Source organism: Silurus meridionalis, chromosome 7, assembly GCF_014805685.1.
Source record: "Silurus meridionalis isolate SWU-2019-XX chromosome 7, ASM1480568v1, whole genome shotgun sequence".
NCBI classification, from domain to species: Eukaryota; Metazoa; Chordata; class Actinopteri; order Siluriformes; family Siluridae; genus Silurus; species Silurus meridionalis.
The window spans coordinates 13,045,144-13,067,898 of NC_060890.1; the positions used below are offsets into that span (position 1 = coordinate 13,045,144).

General features: G+C 36.6%; 1 protein-coding gene across 2 annotated transcripts in view; it reads right to left on the reverse strand.

The window, feature by feature from the left end:
* The window catches only part of nrg3b (neuregulin 3b), a 133,796-nt gene that overhangs the window by 62,768 nt on the left and 48,273 nt on the right, over window positions 1-22,755 (reverse strand). The window lies entirely within an intron of this gene.

A 22,755-nucleotide genomic window follows, 5' to 3' on the forward strand; every position in this document is an offset into this window, starting at 1 on the left:
GGGGCGGGGGGGGGTTGTTTCCAACACTAATTGAAGATGAATAATTAAAAAATACTCAGAGTTAGAAATGTCATTATGGTGTGTGAATTCTGGCTTTGATCAATTTTTATTAGATGTGTGAATGAACTGTAGCTTAATTTAAACCATCATGACCCAAAACGGGCACTTAGTAAAAAATGCTTAAAAGTAATTTTAGTAAACATTGTTTAGCCCTTTGTCAAATTTACCTTTTGTTCTTGAGCCTGAACAGCATGAAAGTAGAAACCACTTGCCCTTGCAACTTTTTGTGTCCCACATGATCCCTGTCACTGTCTAGCTTAGGTTGCTTTTAAAAAAGCATAGTGAAATGTCTATTTCCTATCTGTATTTGGATCTGCTTAGAACATATTATCTGTTCAATATAAATAATGGATTTGGTTAGATCTCAAGTGTTCATGTAAATATATGTCCAGATACCAGCGTTTTTTTGTGGGTGAACAATGCGGTATAGTGCTAATTAGTAGCTCTGGATTAAGTATTCCTACAGTGTGTATGGACACAGCTTTGGGCATCTGTATGCCAATTACTCTGTCTCATTTGGAGTCTCTTAGCATTGCTCCAAGCATAAGGCTCAAGGCTAACAACACTAAGGACTGACATTAGGACCCGCTGACACACACTAGTGCATGACCAAAGAAATATCTCTGTGAATGACAAATTTTCTTCCACTTTTTCTTGCTGTTTATGTGAATTGCCTCAAAATGCGTACTACTGAAAAAAAGTAACATGAAGAATGACTTTCACGTTTTCTTCAGACAGCTGGAATTAATGGCAGACTCCTAACTCTGAGAGACTGCCATCTTCTCTGTGAGGAGAAATATGTGTATGCGCACAGTATCTAATCTTCTTGTCAATATGCACCACTGTGCCTTGCTTCACATGCTGAATTTATTCAAACAAACATTAGGTACATGAGATCCTTGGAACTCCAGCAAACAGGATTACAAGCCTGTGCCTGAGATTCTCCACTCACAGGCACATCAGAACCAATCATCCCAACACACTCAGAACAAGAGAGGGGTCACGCTATGTCCCTTCTGGAGTGGCTGTTACAGCCTCTGGGTCCTGGCACCTCTGAAGCTCAGTGTGTGTGATCACATTTAACCCTGGAGCCCTGCTAAGTGCCACAGTCATGCCTGCTTAGTGTGCATGCCAGTGCCACAACCATATGCAGAAAGAGAGAATAATAGCTGAACATAGCAGATGAACACAGGAGGCATATTGCAGAGCTGCAGATCTCTCTATTCTATGTCTGTCTCTTTCTACCTGATATTTTCATTGCCCTGCATCCCTGTGATTTACAAGGCAAATTATCATAAGAGAAAACCTAAGTGTGCATATATACTACTGCACATGTTCTCCTTTGATCTATCTCATTCTGAAATGCCAAATAAATACACACAATGGAATCAACAAGCATCCTGTTATACTAAAAACTAAGCAGAATATGTTATATATATTTTTTAAATATTTATTTGCAAGAACTATTTGTACATAAGTGATTCACTCTACATAAGTGCATGCTGTAATCAGTTCCACCAGAGAAAGAGTGACAGTCTCATTTCATGGTGTTATGTGCATTATGCTGCACTGGCAAACACCTTTTTTCACATATTTGTATGCATGCCACTTATGTGGCATATAAAAGCTCTTTCTTGCATTTTCTAAAGTAACTACCAGGAGATTTTTGCAGTACACAATTCTCTTGCAAAATACCAATAGTCTGGTTAATCAAAATGGAACCAATGTATAATTTACATATTCATATACATAATCATTCTTCAGTACAGGCAAAACGACCATATTTTTAAAGCAACCTAATACCTATAACTTTCTGTTTTACATTCAGTTTGGACTTATTTGAAATAAAATCTTTTAGGCTCACAAAAAAAAAAAAGATTCATCCAAAATTCTCAGATACAGGGAAGTCTCCATGGTATAAACAAGTAGTTAAGGGTTTTTAGCTTCCTATACTTCCTATACCATTAATTTTAGTGTATAGAATACCTAGTTATTATATAGATTACCAAGAGAAGAATGCATCTGGGGCATATATGTACAATATCTTGCTGTTATGGCAAACCAACTTGACTATTAAAAAAAATAACAAGAATATGACAGTAAGAAAAGTTATGTGCTTATTGGTAACCATGATGAAATTAATTCTAAGTTACATTAAGTTTTAATAGCTTGAAACCTAGCAACCGTTCCGATGTAGCACAGAACGCCAACTCTCACTGCAATAACGTATTAATTCTTACTATATCATTGCAGTTACTGTGAATAGGTATACAAAAATAAACATTTGGCGTATATATATATATATATATATATATATATATATATATATATATATATAGATAGATAGATAGATAGATAGATAGATAGATAGATAGATAGATAGATAGATAGATAGATAGACAGACAAGGGCTGTCAAAATTATCGCGTTAATAACGCATTTAAGCAAATGAATTTTAACGGTACAAATTTAATTATTGCATGAATAATGCATCTCGCATTTCTGTTTAACCATTTTTATTTAAACAAATATATAAATAAATATAAAAGAGACGCAATTAAACCCTTCAGCGCAACACACATTTATTCACAACGTCCTGTCTTTACTCAGATATACAAATAAATAAATAAATAAATAAAATCTACCGAACATTTGTTTTACTGATGCACCAAGTCTCAAATCAAGCACCAAAATCTGCCATGATGCACACATCCTGCAACTAAAACCATCCCTGTAGAAACAAAGCAAAAGTTGCGTTTGGTGTCCTGATGATTTACGTAATTTAAAACACCACACATACTTTAAAAAATGTACAATAATATTTTGTTCATTCTTTTCATGCTCAAGGTTGAGTCTGTTCCCACTAATAATAAACTATAATAAAACATTTGCGTAAAGCATTAATATTTGTCCATCCCCATGTTGATTAATTAAAAACATAAATACTATTAATTTAAGGTACATTTAGAGAAGATAAAATATGTGATTAAGCTGCAATTAAATATGAGTTAATGCATGACAATACACAAACCCACACACACAATTTTGTATAAATGTTTTCCCCATAGCATATTTACAGTTATAAGCATACAATACAATAGCATACAGTTTAAGCATATATCCCTTAACATATTTATTGCAGGCAGATTTACTCCATTATCTGTTTCTATAGAATCATTATTATTATTAATTATTATAATTATAATAATTATTATAATTATTATTATTATAATAATTATAATAATTATTATTATAATTATTATTATTATTTCTTGCTTATTTGAAGGCAATTTGTGTGCTATGCTACACTTTTAGTGAGACAATTTACCATACATTGCATATAAAAATTTAGCCAACCGGGTAGATTTAATCCCTTCTTACACAACAGAATTCCTGTGTTCCGTCTGGTCCTGATTCTTTTTAATACTGCTGAAATTTACTCGTCAATAGAACACAGATTCCAACATTTCTATCATTCCATAGACATGATTTCACTGCTGAATGATTTTGGGTGCATTGAGATTATTGGCTATATTACTTTAAACTCAATTCACTGTAATGTATCTTATTAAATTATGGATTCCTTCTTTGTTTAAGGTTAGAAGACCATTTTTAATGTTTTTTAATACTACAGAGCATTCATTTGTGTAATTTATATCCGTTCATAAAATGACAAATGTTCTACAACTCTCTTTAAAAGCCCTTCATTAGATTTCTAAGTACTTTCAAGGGACTCATTACTGTTCATATGAAACTGAAATTAAGGATCATAAACTTAAGGATGCTTTAACAATTTCTTCATATGTGACTTATTACTACATTACACAGTAGAATATATAACACAGTCTAGAATTATTTAAAGCTATATTCTAAATGCATATTATAAAATAAATAGTGTTTGTAAAAAATAAGCACATCACTTAGTCATTATGAATTTGTCCTAATTTGGCACACTCTTTATAGTAGTGTATTTGAGGCTCCAAGAGTACTTACCATCCAAGAACTTACTTATCAACCAGGTTACAAAAACAGGCTTCTTTCACCTTAAAATATTTCTAAGCTAAGAAACATGTTATCTATATCTGATGCAGAGAAGCTCGTCCATGCGTTCATGACCTCCAGAATAGACTATTGCAATGCATTACTAGGTGGACGTCCTGCATTATTAATAAAGAAGTTTCAGTTAGTTCAGAATGCGGCAGCGAGAGTTCTTACAAGGTCAAGAAAATATGATCATAAAACCCCAATCTTATCGTCCCTACACTGGCTACCTGTTAAGTTTTGAATCGAATACAAACTACTACTTCTTACTTATAAAACAATAAATAGTTTGGCTCCCATGTATCTATCAAGTCTTCTAACGCTACAATCTGTCATGCTCCCTGAGATCTCAAAACTCTGGGCTTCTAGTAGTTCCTAAAATAGCAAAGTTCACTAAAGGTGGTAGATCATTCTCACATTTAGCTCTTAAACTTTGGAATAGTCTTCCTGACAGTGTTCAGGGCTCAGACACACTCTCCCAGTTTAAGTGCAGATTAAAAACGTATCTTTTTAGCAAAGCCTACACATAACATACGTCACATATCATAACCTTGTGCTCCAGAACATCTGATCACATGCACATTATCAACTTGTGCTGTTAATATCATGAACAGCAGCTACGCTAATTTCTCTCCACTGCTTCTCTTTCTCTCCCCATCCCGAAGCATCCTGAGGTTGCTCCAGCTCCATTCACATCCCACCTCATGAAGATTATGGACCTTTAAAGAAGTAGTTGCAGAACTCGCAAACTTCCCGTACCACCCAGAGACGTACCACTGCCAACTGGATCCCACTTCATGTGTGGAGTTTTGACATTGAACCTGCTGGAGTGTTTAAAGGCTCTGGCATGGAGAAGCTGGTGTTGGATCTGTGATGATCGCAACTGTTGAGCTATTTTATGAGTTGCTCAGTAGCTCCTAGTTTTATAACCATAATGACTGTATATGACTGTAGAAAGAACATTACTTATAATCTTACATTCCAGTGCTCATGTTAGTTCTCACTCTCCACTGTTCTGTATTGTTTAAAGACTATAATCACACTCTTGATGTCACCCAAATAAGGATGGGTTCCCCTTTTTGAGTCTGGTTCCTCTCAAGGTTTGCAAAATATTAGTCAGTTAGTTCTGTTCTAAGATATGCATCACCTAAATCAAGACAGTCTGGTGTATCTATAGTTGTGAGATCAGTGCACAGCACAACAAACAGAATCTACTGATTGAGGTAGTTAGTTTTAGCAACTGATTAGCCTGATTGGGCCAGTTGATGTTCATGCAGTTTTACAGTACAGCATAAATTGACAAAAGTAGACAATGCTAAAGCTAGCCAACCAAAACAAAACACATTTAACGTAAAGTAAAGAACAATGTGCGCATGTGGGGTGTATGTATGAATGTTTGTGTACTCTCCACAATTTACATTTTACATTTTTTTTGTGCCTTATGTTGTCTGACTTGTCTTTTACCTAGCTTGCTAATATCAGATGTCAATAACAATAACTTGTTCGCCCACTACATCTGACCAAGGCAACAATGACTATTACAGGCTTGGCATAGTGACTCAGGGGAGTATTTTTTTCTCTTTCCCTATTTAATGTTAGTAATTATTTTATTTTTAACAAGAAAAAGACATATTGAAACAAAAGCACATACCATTTTTGAAGTTCAAGTATTAAGGCATTATATAAATTATTGTTTGTTTATTTTTACAGAACATAATTAGAATGGTTCTCAAAATTACTGATTTTATATTGACTAAGTAGCCATCTTCATTTTAATAGAACAATTGTTTAAATCCATTTTTTTTGCCCAGGATTAGAGGATGGCAGAATGATGGAAGTTTGAATGAAGTCGATGAACCTTTCGAAATATGAGCCTAATACAAGCTGATGACTCATACCACTGAGGCTGTTTTGGCTAGTAAGGCTATTGATTCATGTAGTAGGTAGCCAGGTTTCTGACCAGCAGATCCTGTTGTGTATTACTGTGCATAGTACATCTTACATAAAACTAGGGTAAAGAAGTAAAAAGTAGGTTATGATTTTTTTGCTCTTGCAATGTTGGTCCAATTTGGCTGCCAGTGGGTGACCGAGCAGCAGTTTCAGCCCCTTCACAGACTGCATCCAGCAATTTAAAAGTCTGAGACACAGTCAGTGGTGAAAAGTGTAGTGAAAAGACATTCTAAAACGAAAATAGTGTTACTTAAGCATCAGAAAACAACACCTAAAGAAAGAAAAACTTGTTACATCAATTTTTTCTATCCAGTCCAAAACATTTAATTTTCATTTGTTTTTACTTTGTATATACTGTATATACATACTAATAGAAAATTATGAATCAATTGTTTAAAGCACAAAAAAAAAAGAGGCAGAGGCCAATCATCTTTGTTCACCAGCTGCAATGAATCTGTTATGCATGCCATGTCAAATACCTATCTTTTAAAATATGCTATTTAAGTATCTTAGCTCTTTAAAGGGAAAGAAAAATAAACTGTCAGTCTTTAAAGTCAATAGGTATATCCAGTTGTTTTGGGTCTTAGGCTGTGTTTGGCAGAGGCCAAATAGTGCAACGATAAATGAAGACACTCTGTATCCACTGGTCTGTTGTTATCAAGCCCCGATGATCTACTCTCAGAGGAGAGAACCATCCCATCAACAGCCTTGTAATTACAACAGTATGAGACGCCACCAATAACAATGATAAAATCAAAGGTCAAAAGCAAAGATCAAGGGATAAGAGCACTATACTATGTGACAAGACAAGAATGGGAAAGAGGATGAGCGTGACATTGCGGGTACATTTTATAGGCTGCGTGTGAGGTCATGGTCATAATCACAAGGCAGAAATTGTGCTCGCTCCACGGGGAACTCACCTTGGCGATTTAAAGAAAAAGAAAGAAGGATTGACTTCCTATATGGGAGAGTAAAAATGACAGACTGAATTGTCATGGTGTGGTGACTATTAAAAAGCATACATTTTGAAATGCTGTGTTTAAGTCTTGTACTGTGCCTAATACTGAATACATAAAATGCAAACTGAAATCTAGAACGTTTTAGATATGATAAAGCATCTGGTGTGTAAGAGAAGACAAATCTAACGCACAGGCTTTTGGAGTTTGTATTCTGAATCTATTTTTGAATAAATATGTGTTCAAAACTAAAACAGGTTTTAGGGTTTGTTTACTTGAGAACTTTAATTCTTTGTAATGAAAATGTAAGTAAAAAGGGTGTTATGCTCTGAGACATATTGCTATTTCCATAAAGTCATGCTTTGCAAAACAGCCTTTCAAACCTTTGGCTTGTTGAGTAACAAACAAATATGTAGAGGCGTGACTGTGTATTTGTGCTTCATTGCATAAGCTGCAAACAGAAATGACAAAATCTCACTATGTTCAATGTGTCTGATACCTATTTCATTCTACATGATGTAATCATTACTACAGTGAGAACTAACAGTTATCTGAACCCATTTCTATGATAATAAAATGCCTCCTCGCTATCGGAATCTCAGCTGCTATAATGCCCCATCACTGTTTACACCTCACTGAGACTGCAACTTTAACCTTACAAACTCAATTTGTGATGCTTTGCCTCCGGTTATGTTTTTCACTGCATGGTAGCATGCATTATGTCATAGCCATGGTAATCTCATATTTACTGTGGGAGGTCTTACAAACTTAAGTGATATTAATAAGTTGGCATGAGCCAGCTGACAAATCTGAAGTTTATGAATAATGCATATATGATTCAGAAATAAGCCTTATTTTTGACGACACTAAACAGATGTTATTTAAATAAAAAAAGATAATTGGGGAAAAAAAATAGGCAAGCACAAGTGATTCTTTTTAGGCTTAGTAGCTGAAATGACATAATCAGGACATAGCATAGTTTTAGCTCAACTGGAAGGTTGTAAGGTCAGTTTCTTGGTATTGCCGCTGTGAGAGCAAAGCCATATGTCTTCATTATAAACTTGGTTTAGAATAAATCAGAATCAAAAAAATGTACAAGTAAATAAAAAAATCTAAATTGAATGTAAATATAAAAATTGTAGAAGTGTATCAACTTTAACTAAAATAATTAGGAATATAACCCAACTTTTGTTGTATTTTTAATACTCTGTTGTATTTGTTAACATGACTACCCCTCTAAATCATGTCTTTATATCACTGAAATGAAAGTCTTACAACATGGCAGTCTAAACATTAGTGCTCAGAACTTATACAACATATAAATGGACAACTGAATTATTGGATGACGAATTGTATGAAATGCAATGTTTTCAGAAAACAAATCATGCATGTCAATAGTAGGCTAATAACAATAAGCATCAGTGGCGTGATCTGTGGACTAAACAAATGCTTGACAAACTGAAATCTGGTTTCCAATTACACTTCTTTTCCTGTTCCATCTGCTGTTGTCAGTGATGCCTGAGAACACAGCTGAGCATGGAGGGTGGGCCTGCAGTGTTCAAATTCTTTAGATGGCACCTTCATTTTCTTTCACTTATAAACAAAGCTCTCTTGGATTACTGTGCAGTCGAGCTTAACCTTTTCATTATCCACCTTTGATTGCAGGAAGGCAGACGTCCACTTAAACTTAATGTATATATCTACTATTGAGTTGTGAGTCATGTGTTTCATTTTGATTTTTTACAACTGGCATGCTTTAAAGCTCCAGCACATTTTTATCCTTGTGTTGGTTAAAAACAGTAAAATATCATTCATTTAGTGTATAACTTGATGTTCTTCTTGTCTGTATCAGCGGATGAGAGGTGATAATCATTGAATGGAACATAGCTCTTCCTTTTTTATTTTCCCTGTCACACATTAATTCTCTTTTTTTATTTCTCTCTCTCTCTCTCTCTCTCTCTCTCTCTCTCTCTCTCTCTCTCGCTCTCTCACTCGCTCTCTCTATTTCTCTCTCTCTCTCTCTCTCTCTCTCTCTCTCTCTCTCACACACACACACACACACACACACACACACACACACACACACACACACACACACATCTCATTCTCTCTTACTGTCTCTATCTCACATAGACTCTTTCCACTCTGGAGGCATATACCCAAAAACATGTGCGTGCGCGCACATGCACAGTCACAGACACACAGACACACACACACACAGACACACACACAGACACACACACACACACGCGAATTGAGGAATGCATGCTAATGCTTTACTGCTGCTATTCTTTCATAGTTAAACTCACTGCAGTACCTCGTCCTGCTCCTGCTTTAATTTCTGCCCCTGTCTGAGGTTATGCTCTACTGCTGCTACTTCCCATAATTAACCTGTCAACACTCAATAATTAACCTGTCAAAAATCAGCTGGAGCTGGGCATTCCTGTCCAATTTAATACCCAATCCAAATATATTCACAACTTCATCTAAGCACATCTGGTTATTTTAAGTTCATAAACCTTGATCTTATTCCAGGTCTCTTTTCTTTAAGCTAAGTTTATTCTTAGTTGCTACAAAGTTTTCATTTTACTTGGATTTATTTCACTTTGCATGCATAACAATGCAATTGAATTACAGAATATTTGGACACAGCCTAGCCTAGCCTAGATTTTTTGGGGCTTATTAATTAGATGAATAAATGGAAAAAGCTGGAATAATTAAGCATTTATAGCTGCTATAATATCAATGAAAGAGTTACTTTCCTCACAGATGTTTTACAGCATAAATTGTAATATAATACATGTGTAAACAGTTAAACCTTTAACAGGTGGCTCAACCACATGGTTAGAAACATTTATCATTGCATTTTCAGTTTATAGTGTTTGGAATATAGTTTTAAAACAGTATGATACTGCAGGGTGCAATTTTTTAAATTGCACCCTGCAGTATCATTGTTATAATTGTTAAAATTGTATTGTATTTATGCACAAGTTAAGTTGCCCTAGTATTTATGCACAAGTTATTGCATGAGTACACTAAAATTGTAAAATATAAATGTATATTTATATTCATGTTTATACAGTTTTAAATAATATCTGCACATGTAAGTGGACTATAAGATGTTACGTAATGTTATTGGAAAAAACTATTTTCATGCTTTATTCCTCACATATTTTATACTTACTCCGGTTATGATTAAATTAAAACAAACAATATAGATTGCAAACCCTCATACATAATATGATCCTTTAGATGATGAAACCCTTGAATGAATACAACAATCCTTGTTGAAAGATTCAGAAAAATCACTAAAAACTTGCGTGTAATGAAGTCATCACTAGAGTCGTCCACAAGTGAGAATGTGAATGTTGATTTTGTGTGTGTGTGTGTGTTTGTGTGTGTGTGTGTGTGTGTGTGTCTGTGTTATGACTCTTGGCTGCTGCAAGTGTTATTCTTACCTTGTGTGATAATTTATTAAAATATCATCAAACTTCAGACCCCCTTTAAGCTTAAAATGATGATCAGATTACATTTAAATCCGCACACTCTACCTCATCTTACATTTATAATAAAAAAAAACCATGGTATTAGCACAAAGATGAAGCATTTGCAGCAAGGTGTAAAACTCAAATTGGAGTCTAGGTCAAAATAATTGTAAATAATGAAGCAGGTCATATCTAAAAAGGAGAACTAAAATATCCCATCCATTACAGCCCGTGCTTTAATTTCTTATACCACACTCTCTACATGTCTTATAATTACCTGTTTATAATCAGTCACCTTTATGTCATGTTTCCTTAAGTGTTTACTGGGATAATACACATAAATTAGAACGGGTTAGGGCAAAAAAATGGTTGCTGTGCTGTGGTATGTATATGGGTGTGAGTGTGGGATTGTGCTGAAGTCCTGTGGATTGTCACAGCCAAGCTTAGGAGTGACAGGCATCAGGGGAAATAACAAAGACCAGACGCATGTGGGACAGCTGACAGAGGAGGGAAATTAGTGAGTGAAAACAGAGCCAATGAGGCATGAAGGAGCCTCTCTCTCTCTCTCTCTCTCTCTCGCTCGCTCTCTCTCTCTCTCTGAATCTATCTATTTCTCTCTACCTCACTTACCCTTGGCAAATGGAGTTCCTCTGCCCAGCTACACTAACCGTTGCAAAGCAACAAACCCCAAGAGAGTGAATGGATGGATGGATGGTGGTCTAATAGACAGGCATGAAAAACGGGAATGAACCAGAAATGGGTTTGTTTAGCAAGAGCGTCAGCGGAAGCACCCCTGCATGCCCTCCAGGCTGTCAAAAATAATCCACACATTAAGGCATATAAGAACACATCTCAAACACTAACACACACACACACACACACACACACACACACACACACACACACACACACACACACACACACACACACACAAACACACACAGAGTGCCATTTGAGTGCTGATTGGTTATTACTAGCTTCTGTAGGCTGCACTCATCACTGTGCTGCACATTGCATAGAAAGCTTTAAACATAAACACAGAGCATACACTCTTCCTCCCTCTTCTCATTATTACTCTTATGATTAGTTCAACCTTTGGGGCTGGTAGGGGTAATGTGTGTTTAATTACATCCACTGAGAATTCTGTATCATTTCCCATTCTACTAATTCCCTTGTCCAGGCAATTTTTGAGCCTCCTAATTTATCCACACACACTGTTTATACGTACTGTATACATGCATACATTTTAATGCATCTAAGGTGCGCAGTCCAATTCTCATACTGTACCTTACATTTTTAAGACTGTAACAACGCAACCATCTGCACTCCTGACAAAATGAACAGAGATGGTACAAACAGACTGCTAAGGTTGTTTTTTTACTGAAAAGGCCAGAAGGTTTAGATCTGTTCGATGGCTAGAAAAGCAGACAGCTCACAGGACAGAGAAAAAAAAACCTGCTGTTTGCTTTCTTTCTTCTGTGTACATATGGTTTATGTGTTGTGTGTGTATGTGGATGAGTTTGTACTAAGTCCTGCATTGATTTTACCAATCCGATCTTATTGTAAAGCCTGTGACAGAAGCACCTAGAACAGGGTGGAAGCCACTTCTGCCATGACGGACATATGCTTCTAGCCATATAAGACTGAATTTGGACCTCAGAGACATTCAGCGCTCCCAGCAATATATAACCTTCAGGTGCTAGACTGGACAGGTCTGTGCCCAGAGCATGGAGGCTGACTGACATATTTTGATCTCATTGTGCTAGAGAGAAAAATATAAAGAAGATGGTGTTCCCTGCATTGACAAATACACTTGTGTGTTCAACTTGCGGGTATATTTTTCTGCTTCAGGTCAGAAATATAGTTTAAATAATTCTTATAGTGATCCACTTCTACTCAAACTGTATTGGCTGTATAATAATTTCCCTCATATTGTTTTATTCACTGTTATGTATAACAGTTCTTTATTGCTCATGGGATATGTTGCTGTCCATCACTTTTTTCTGCATTTGGGGTTTGCAGGTGATAATATACCAAATGCAGACTAAATTTTCCAAACATTGTGTGGTGAGAACATTTTTGTCGCACAAGTTGTATAATTCTTTTAAGCCAAAGAAATGTCCTGCTATATTGACTGGCTTGGGATCCCATTTAAAAAGCCTAATAAAACAGAGCTTCCTAAGGACATGAGGGCAAGCAGGTGAAAACATAATGTCTAATTGCTCTGCCATTCATGTTACCCACCCCACAATTAGGGACAATTTTAAAATATTGACCTGTTAGTGTGTCATCTTTATAAAGGGGTTTGCTTTTATGAATTAGCAGGAACTGTCTGTGACCTATTGTGACCTTTTTTCCACGATTGTTCTGGCTCAGATTATGGGCAGACTGTAGGATAATTCATAAAGTTAACAGCTTATAGTGACAACTCAGGACAGATATAACACCCCCACACACAGCTCATTTTCTTTTTCACACTCATAACCACTCATCAAATTTGCTCTCCATCCGTGGAGAGAAGTCAGGATTTCTGCTGAGAAAATCTCTACCATTTGCTTTGCTCAAGCACTCAAGATTCTCTTTTCCCAAATGTTGAAATTAGGCTTAGCAGGTAAGCCAGCCCTTTTACTGGGACCTGCAATCATTTGATCACACTAAAATGTCAAGCTAAGCTGTAAATAATTTCTGTAATTTCTTTAATACAATAAAAGATTGTATTCAAACCAATATAACACTTCAGTGTCCTTCACAGTTCACTATTGAGGCCTGCCTGGTATTTCTAATAAAATATTACCAGTACAAGCATTGTATGTAGTATCAATGAACCATAATTTAGAGCTCCTTTAGCAATTCTATATTTCATCAGCATAGTAAACTATATAGCATCATTAACATTAATCTGAGATTTAGAGCCACAATCTTTATTTGAAGTTGCAAATTAATATTTTGTGGCTAATTTTCAATTTTTTCATTTTTACATTTCTATATTTCATATAAGAATCTAATTATTTTGATAAACAATGTTGCTGCCTTTGATATTTTGAATAGATAAATAGATTCTTGATGTTCTTATTCTGCCACTGCCCCCCTGACCCCCGGGCAATGATGCCCGTTCTCACTGTTCACTGCAGCGGTTTCTTACTGTTTAATAACTCTCGATCAAACAGTGTAATCTTATATACTGTTTCAATGCCAACAAAAACAGAATAAAAGTTTTAAAATTCTTTTGCTGATTTTTTTTTTTTTAATTTGAAAGTTAATTGTAACTACATTTTATGTTAAGGCATTATTTGGGTTAATTATCGTACAGTAAAAAAGCATTACATTATGAATTCTGTAATATAATTACTAAATAAAGACTATAGGGCAACCCTGCTGGCAATATGTTTACAGTAATTCACTTTACTGATTTACTGATGAACTATAATTGATTAACTTACTTCAAATACCTGAATCTTAAATTAAAGAATTACAGTATGATTTACACCTATAATATGTGTAAAATTAATTTCCACTACTGAAAATACTACGCTATTTCAGTACTTTCTAAAGCTTATAAGGTATAAGGTAGAGCACTTTCTTAGACTTGTTAGAGGTGAAAATTATAACCAGCCTGTGGAAATCCTTTCAAAACTGCCATATCCTGTTGTTAAAGAAGGTTTCACATCCCAACCCTTTCACTCACACATACTCTGATGAGCTATGGTTTTTATGACAGGATTCTGACTATGTGCTGACAGAATCTGCAATTTCCAAAATAAGATAATACAAGATGTGTCTTTTTTTTTAACATCCATTCATCTATTTTATACGAATTTCACATGAAATTTCAGTTGATAAATATTTAGTAGTTGAAGGCTTTTATGCCACACTGGAAAGAGATTATTGCCCCTGGCCACGTACCAATCAAGCATATACACTATCTCAGCCAATCAGATTTACTTAATGTAAGGTACACAGGTCTACCGGAAGAAAAGAAACCTGTACTGACTGCAGATGGGCTACAGCTGAGATTAGATTTCATTGTGTGGGAAGTGCTAGGAAATGGTGTGAGGAAGAAATGTGTGTGTGTGTGTGTGTGTGTGTGTGTGTGTGTGTGTGTGTGTGTGTGTGTGTGTGTGTGTGTGTGTGATTGGACTCTGTGAAAGAGAGAAAGACAGACAGATATACAGTAGAGCAGAGTATGTAAAGGAGGGAGAGCAAGTGTTTGCCGCGCCTCTTAGCTGATCAGTAGCTAAAAATGACTACCATTCTCTTTAGTGCACAAGCAACATCCAAAGCACTTTCATGAATTGGAGATATGTGATTGCTCAGCCAGATAGACTGTCAATTAGAGCTAAAACTACATCCAAGGCAGCTCACTATTTACTACTACACTCACTTTCTTAGTTACTGTATATTAAAACCTTTTCTGATGGTTGTGCAGGAAAAAAACACCATGAGTTTTGGTTGCTTATTGCTTGCCCTTAAAACACTGGGACATACTATACAAAACCATTGGGGAACAAATAAAAGTTAGATGTTGGACGAACCCAGTGCATGTGTATTACATAAGCTTATGTTTGTGTCTCTCCAGATGGATGACCCCTGCCATTGGCCAGTCTATCCTCAGGCAAAACACAGGCCACTGAAAGGTCTTAATGCTGTGACTAAAATGGAAGCAAAAAGGACACTAAAGCGAAGATAGTACAGGGCTTCACCTTGTAATAAAATAGCCCTGTGCATGAAAAGACATATGCTTAAATCTCTTTGCTATTCTTTGTGCCTGGTTGTTTGATTCCTTATCTTTGGAATGTACTCAAGACGAATCAGTTTCTTTTCGACTATTTCTGGAAGCCGAAATCGATAGTGCACTGGTCAAGTTCAGTTGCGGACGTCTGCATAATACAGTTCAGATCATCAGATGAAACAGAATGAAAATATGCAGATAAAAAGGCAGCGCTAGATGATATTGTGCTCTATATTCTTGACCAGAGGCCGTAAAGATGATTCTCCCAGCTTATTCTGATTGTTTATGTATTTTGGTTAAATGCCCTGCTACATGTTCTGAGGTTGGGATACAAAGCTCAAGGGGGGTGCTGGTTGTGGCTTGAGAACAGAGTGAGGAACATTATAGTAGGACAAGGCAACGGAGGCCTTAGAAATGAAAGTGAAAATGAATCTTACCAAGCCTAGAGCACGAGAGCTGGAAGGTGAGAGGCTTTCAATCTATTTCCTGCGCCACCTCTGCTTGCCCTTGTGCTCCCTACACTGTGCTTGTAAATGGAAGGTGACAGGCTGTGAGCAAAAGCAGGCTGTGGAGGAGGCTAATCGGCCAGCTCCACACCTCCTCCAGTTCCCCTAGGTCCGGGAACAGGCTTAGCCCTCCAGCCACGATATATATATATATGTATATATGCAGCACAGCACACGCTCACGCTTACGCACACACACACACGCACACACACACACACACACACACACACACACGTACACGCGCACACACAAACGATGCAGATGCAGGTTCAGTGAGAAGCTGATGACTTATTGCCAGTATAGAAAACCTGGCTCTTTTTCCAATGTGCAGGGTTACTCATGTGAAAACTCCAACTCAATGAGGGGAGTCTGCTGAATGCAAAAATAATCATCATTAATCACTGCCCTGCTGGCTTGGTTTGTGTTACCAATTAGCATCTGGAAACTGGCTTTCACACCACAAACATCCCAGGATGCTGTATTTGCCTTCTCCTTCACACATACAGTATATACCCCCTCAAGTCAAATTTTGTCTTGTTAGCAGAGTGCGGGACTAGCCAGAACAGTTCCTTCAGAGTTTAACCGTTATTGCCATTAGCTTTTTTTTTATATTCAGAACACTTATGTTGTAAAGAAACCCTGGAAAAATAAACATTTTACAAGTATGTCATGAGAATCCTTCCATGTCTTTAAAACTATAGATTGTCATTCAACATAAACAATAAGCATTTATAACTACAGTATATTATCTTCCTTGAGTAAACTGCAATTGAGCAGAACTTATACATCTACAAAGATTGCCAGGAACCTGTAGTCTGAAGTGTTTTTTTGTTGCTTGACCTCCCGGTAAAGAAAGATGCAGCACAAATCAAACAATGACTTGCTGAACTAAAGTCTGTGACAGAATTGTGGAGACACACTACCTCTGTGCTGTGCTGAGTGACAGCTCATGAAGAGATGTGGCCTGGCTCACATTCGAAATGAAGTCACTGATGATTTGAACAGAGACAATACACTTCTTAAAATATGTATGAAGAAGCATGTAATGTTCAGCATTGTGGCTATATTCCAAAAGAATTGCCCATCATTCAAAAATAACCACTGTTTACATATCTATAAAAATCTGTCTGTCAATATAGGATTAGACATACTATTTTCACTATTACATAGGACTATTCAAATTACATAGGATTTTGTCATTTGTATTTATAGTATTTTTAGTTAGGCTATTTTGTATTCTTTTAGTGTTTTGTAATGACTGAGTGCCTACTCAGTAGTTTTTTCCCCAGATCCATATGGAAGAAGGTGGTCAGGGTAAGAAACGTGCAGGCTGCCAGTTTTCAAATAAGTGTCCAATGATTGAGAAATAAACATTTGATTACAGAATATTGTAAATATTCCATGTAATATAATAACAAATGTTACATAGAATAAAATATAATAAATATAATAAATATATGTAAATATCCCTAAATGAAGTAGCTGTTTAGTAGGATCATGATTTTGCATACATTTCAGGAATGGCTGCCTGATGACTAAATATTATTATATTTATGATTACAATCAAATGATTAATTAGTTAAAAACTAGTTGCTATGAATACATTGCTAACATAATTAAGTAATGTGGTTAGATTTTATTTATTTTAATGGATGATAAATAGTTTTTACAGGAAGAAAGATATAAAGAGAAAGAGAGAGAGTGTGAGAGAGAGACAGACAGAGAATGAGACAGATTGTCCATGTGTGAATTGCCTGAGTCTCTTCTGCATCAGCTGTCTTACTCTGTAAGCTGACCAGAACTACTTGTGCATTAAACAATCAAAATAAAATGTTCAGATCCATTGGTGTGTTGTGTATGAAACAGCCATTTGTTAAGATGGGAACAGACAGTGGACAGACTTTACAATGAGGACTTTGATGAAATCCCACTTTGTCCATACCTGTCTGTGTGTGCGCAAATACATCTAAGAGATCTTATTTTATGCCGTATTCCTCCGGATCTTTCCTCTACCCTAACCTTATGTAAATCTTATGTGAAAAGGACATCAATAGGTAGACATTTACATCAGTTTGCCTTAGACAAAAGCTTTGCTATCTTTTGTGACAAAGAGTATATAAGCACCCCTATTGCCCTGCCCGTGCTGGGAAATTGTTATTGATAAAGCTAGGTGACGGTGGTATAGGCCTTTCTCTATGACTCATTCCATCTACAACATCTAGGAAGAACAGACACTTGATCTGATTGCCATCTGTGTCATCAGACTTTATCTTTTAGATTTTTTATTAGCTTTTGTAAATAGATCCCCATGATACTCATGCTTATACAGTGTGAAATTATAACTCATGATCACACGCTGGAGAAAGGCAGCATTTCCTCTAACAAGATAATGCTGAGAAAAAGCCATTGCAATGCTGTTGAATTATTTAGATTTATTATCATAATGAATATGATTTTCAGGCTTTCAGTGGTAGGGAGCTGTTGCTATGGAGAAGGGCCGTGGTGAGCTCACACATGCAGATGTGTTTTGTTCATTTGAAGTGCTGAGACAGGGAGCATTCGTGACTGAAGGGGTTGGTCTATTGCCAAAGATGAAGAGCACCATGGGCTAGATACTTTATACGATGATTTATGTGATGATGGTGAGGAAATATACTGGTGGTGAGGGAGTGCATTTGACATATTGAGAATAATAAGGGCAGATTTATGCTTTTGATTTTTGTTTTTGGCTTTGATGAAAGACAATACTTACATTCCATCAGTATTTGCATAGAAATGTCCCTATTGGGCAACAATAATGTAAACTGAAAAGAAATACAAAGCACACAACAAATTGCTAATAGCTTTAAAAGCCATAATAATTTTCTCAGAGGACATTATGTGTTGAAGATACCAATCAAATACAATTTGTCTGACACATTCTTCGGTGCGTTCTGGGAACATGTTCAGTCCAATAATCAGAGCTGAAAGAAGACAGTGCCTGAAAAGCTGAAAATGTCAAGCTGTGCAGAGGTTAGTAGTGGTGGTGGGAGAGGAAGAAATGAGCATGATGGAAATGTTTTAATCTACTCAGATCCTCAGATGTTTTAATCTACCTTAGGTGATTTGACCACTTGACATCAGAATGAACCCATACTAATAGTGAGGAGAGACGAGCGCAAACTCACACATCAGTAGAAACCCATCACACACCCACACATCATTTTCATTTGCACAAATGCCAAAGAATAACAATCAAAGCAAGTTATCATAAGAAAGTCTATATACTGCATTCTACATTCTACTGCATGGCTACAGCAAATCCCTATATATATATATATATATATATATATATATATATATATATATATATATATATATATATATATATATATATATATACAACGAGGGTCGCCACAGCGGATCATCCATCTCCATACCCCCCTGTCCTCTACATTTGACTCTTTCACACCAACTACCTGCATGTCTTCCCTCACCACATCCATAAACCACCTTCTTGGCCTTCCTCTTTTCCTCCTTCCTGGTGTCTCCATCTTTAGCATTCTCCTACAGATAAACCCCATGTCCAAACCATCTCAATCTCGCCTCCCTCACCCTGTCTACAAAATGTCCTATATGCGCTGTCCCTCTAATAAACTTGTTTCTAATCCTGTCCCCATCCTCGTCACTCCTAACGAAAACCTCAACATCTTCAGCTTTTCTACCTCCAGCTCCACCTCCTGTCTTTTACTCAATGTCACTGTCTCTAAACCATACAACATCACAGGTCTCACCACAGTCCTATAAACTTTCCCTTTCATTCTTGCAGATACCCTTCTATCACAAATCAATCCTGCCACTCTTCTCCACCCACTCCACCCTGCCAGTCTTTTCTTTACTTCTCTAACACACTCTCCATTACTTTGCACTGTTGACCCCAGGTACCTGAACTCCTTCACCTTCTCCACCTCTTCTCCCTGCAACCGCATTACTCCACTGCCCTCTCTCTCATTCAAACACATGTACTCTGTCTTACTCCTACTAACTTTCATTCCCCTTCTCTAGAGCGTGTACCTCCACCCTTCCAGGCTTGTCTTAACCTACTCCCTATTCTCACCACAAATCACAATATCATCCACAAACATGGTCCATGGAGACTCCTGTCTGACCTCGTCCGTCAACCTTTCCATCACTACTGCAAACAGGAAAGGGCTCAGAGCCGAACCTTGAAGCAGTCCAACCTCTACCTTGTTGTTCCTATTGCACACTTTACTGCTGTCACACAGTCCTCATACATGTCCTGCACCACCCTCACATACTTCTCTGACACACCTGACTTCCCCATACAATACCACAACTCCTCTCTTGGCACTCTGTCGTATGCTTTCTCTAAATCCACAAACACACAATGCAACTCCTTCCGACCTTCTCTATACTGCTCCATTAACATTCTCAAAACAAACAATGTGTCTGTGGTGCTCTTCCCCAGCATGAAACCATACTGTTGCTCACAAATGGTCACTTCCGCTCTGAACCTGGATTCCACTACTCTTTCCCATAACTTCATGATGTGACTGATAAACTTTATTCTGTAATAATTTTTATCCTGTAGTTACTGCAGGTCTGCACATCTCCCTTATTCTTAAAGATTGGTACCAGCACACTCCTTCTCCATTCTTAAGGCATCCTCTCACCTTCCAAAATCACAACCTGAACAACCTGGTTAAAAACTCCATTGCCATCTCTTCTAAACATCTCCATGCTTCTACCAGTATGGTATGTCATCTGGTCAAACTGACTTTCCACTCTTCATCCTCTAAATCGCTGCTCTCACTTCCTCCTTACTAATCCTATACACTTCCTGCTTCACCTTCTCCACTCCAGCCAACCTTCTCTCTCTCTCATTTCCATCGTTCATCAGCTGCTCAAAATACTTCCTCCATCTTCTTAGGAGACTTTTCTCACCAGTCAACACATTTCCATCTCCATCCTTAATTGCTCTAACTTGCAGCACATCCTTCCCAGCTTGGCCCCTTTGCCTGCCCATTCGGTACAAATCCTTTTCTCCTTCCTTAGTGTCCAACTACTCATACAGCTCCTCATATGCCTTTGTCTTGGATTTCACCACATCCCTCTTCACCTGTTGCCGCATCTCCTTGTACTCCTGCCTACTTCTCTCATCACTTTGTCGATCCCAATTTTGTTTTGCCAACCACTTTCTCCTTATGCTCTCCTGCACTTCCTTATTCCACCACCACGTCTCTTTGTCTTCCTTTTAATTTTTCCAGATGTCACAACAAGTACCTTTCTAGCTGTCCCCCTTATCACTTCTGCAGTAGTTTCCCAATCATCCAGCACCTCTTCACCACCACCGAGCCCCTGTCTGACCTCTTCCCTGAATCTCACACTACAGTCTTCCTCCTTTAATTTCCACCATCTTATTCTTCTTTCATTCATGACTCTCCTCTTCTTCTTCACCTCCTAACCCATCCTACAGACCAACATCAGATGCTGTATAGCCACACTGTCCCCTGCCAAAACCGTCTCCAATCTCCTTCAGGTTGCATCTCAAAGGCCACCTGTGTGCACCTTACTCCACTCTTATAAGTCACCCAATGGACCTCCTTCTTCTTAAGATACGTGTTCACCAATTCCATCCTTGTGTGTGTGTGTGTGTGTGTGTGTGTGTGTGTGTGTGTGTGTGTGTGTGTGTGTGTGTGTGTGTGTGTGCGTGTGTGTGTGAGAAAATAAAAATAAAAACCAATGCATTTTTTTTTTTTTTTACATTCCCTGTTGGCTCAGTGAAAATGTAGTGAAGAATAAAAAGGATTTAAATTTGATATCATTGGTTAAGTTATATATGTGATATGAAATGTCACCAATTATTTTTACTTAATAGTAAAAGAAAGAAAAAAAATACTTCTCGCTTCTCTGCACATGAAGAGGACAGACAGAAAGTGTTATTCTCATCTCAGCAGCAAAGAACAAAGTGACTAAAGTTCCATAAATGGTTTTTAATATCTCTTCCATATTGGGAAACAGGCACATTTGTTAAACATAATATTAAAATGCATCCTTATTTATAATCAGTGGCAGTTTAACATTGCAGACATGATGTTAATTGGTGGAATATTACACTGTACTTAGATGAATAGTTTGTTCACTACCAGTTAATCAACAAAATTAACTGGTAGTGAAAAAAGTATTAATCTAAATGTCATTAAAGCTAAAAAAAAATGATATAATCTTTAATATGAGGAAAGGTGATGCAGTCTAATAAGTCAAATGCTAGACCACAGAGCTCAGATTTTTTTGATAAAGGATACATATGTATGCATTATGTAAATAAAAAATAACTGCCATTAATCCGGTAAAATTCACGTTACCTTCTATAGCATCTCCATATGCAGATTATTAATTGTTAGATTCATTGTTTAGAATTAAAATTTTGTAAGAAATTTATTTGACCATAAACTTTATACAGATCTTTCAATTTTGACACTGAAGTATGTATATTTAAGTACTATATCAGACAAGTAAAACTCCTCATAGTACAATAGTGGATCATTTCTAAAAGACATCAAAAATCTCATTTGTGATGTTTTCTGTAGTATACAATATGACTAAAGTACATTAATTGATATTATGAATAAATTGTTGCAGTATGGTCTATTTCTATATTTAAGATGTTAGCACCAGGAGCATGTTACTTTTTATTTAATCTAATTAAGCTTTGAGCCATTGTCTTTATCTAACTTTACCATATATGAGGGGCACTTATCATTTTTCTTTTCATAGCATATGGAAATTAGTATTCTTATATCTGATGAAACCATGGTCCATCTGTATTAAGAGCTACAGTACAATAAAGCACCACTCCATTGTGTCATGTGCATAAAGTAGAGTGGTATTCAATTTTGCATTTTTTTAAACCATTATGAGTTACAAATGTATACATTCCAAAATACGATTTTTAAGACATGTGTTGAAGGAATGGGAATATAAAGGACAGCTAAATAGAAGATGTCTAAGAGCTAATGGATGTGTTGC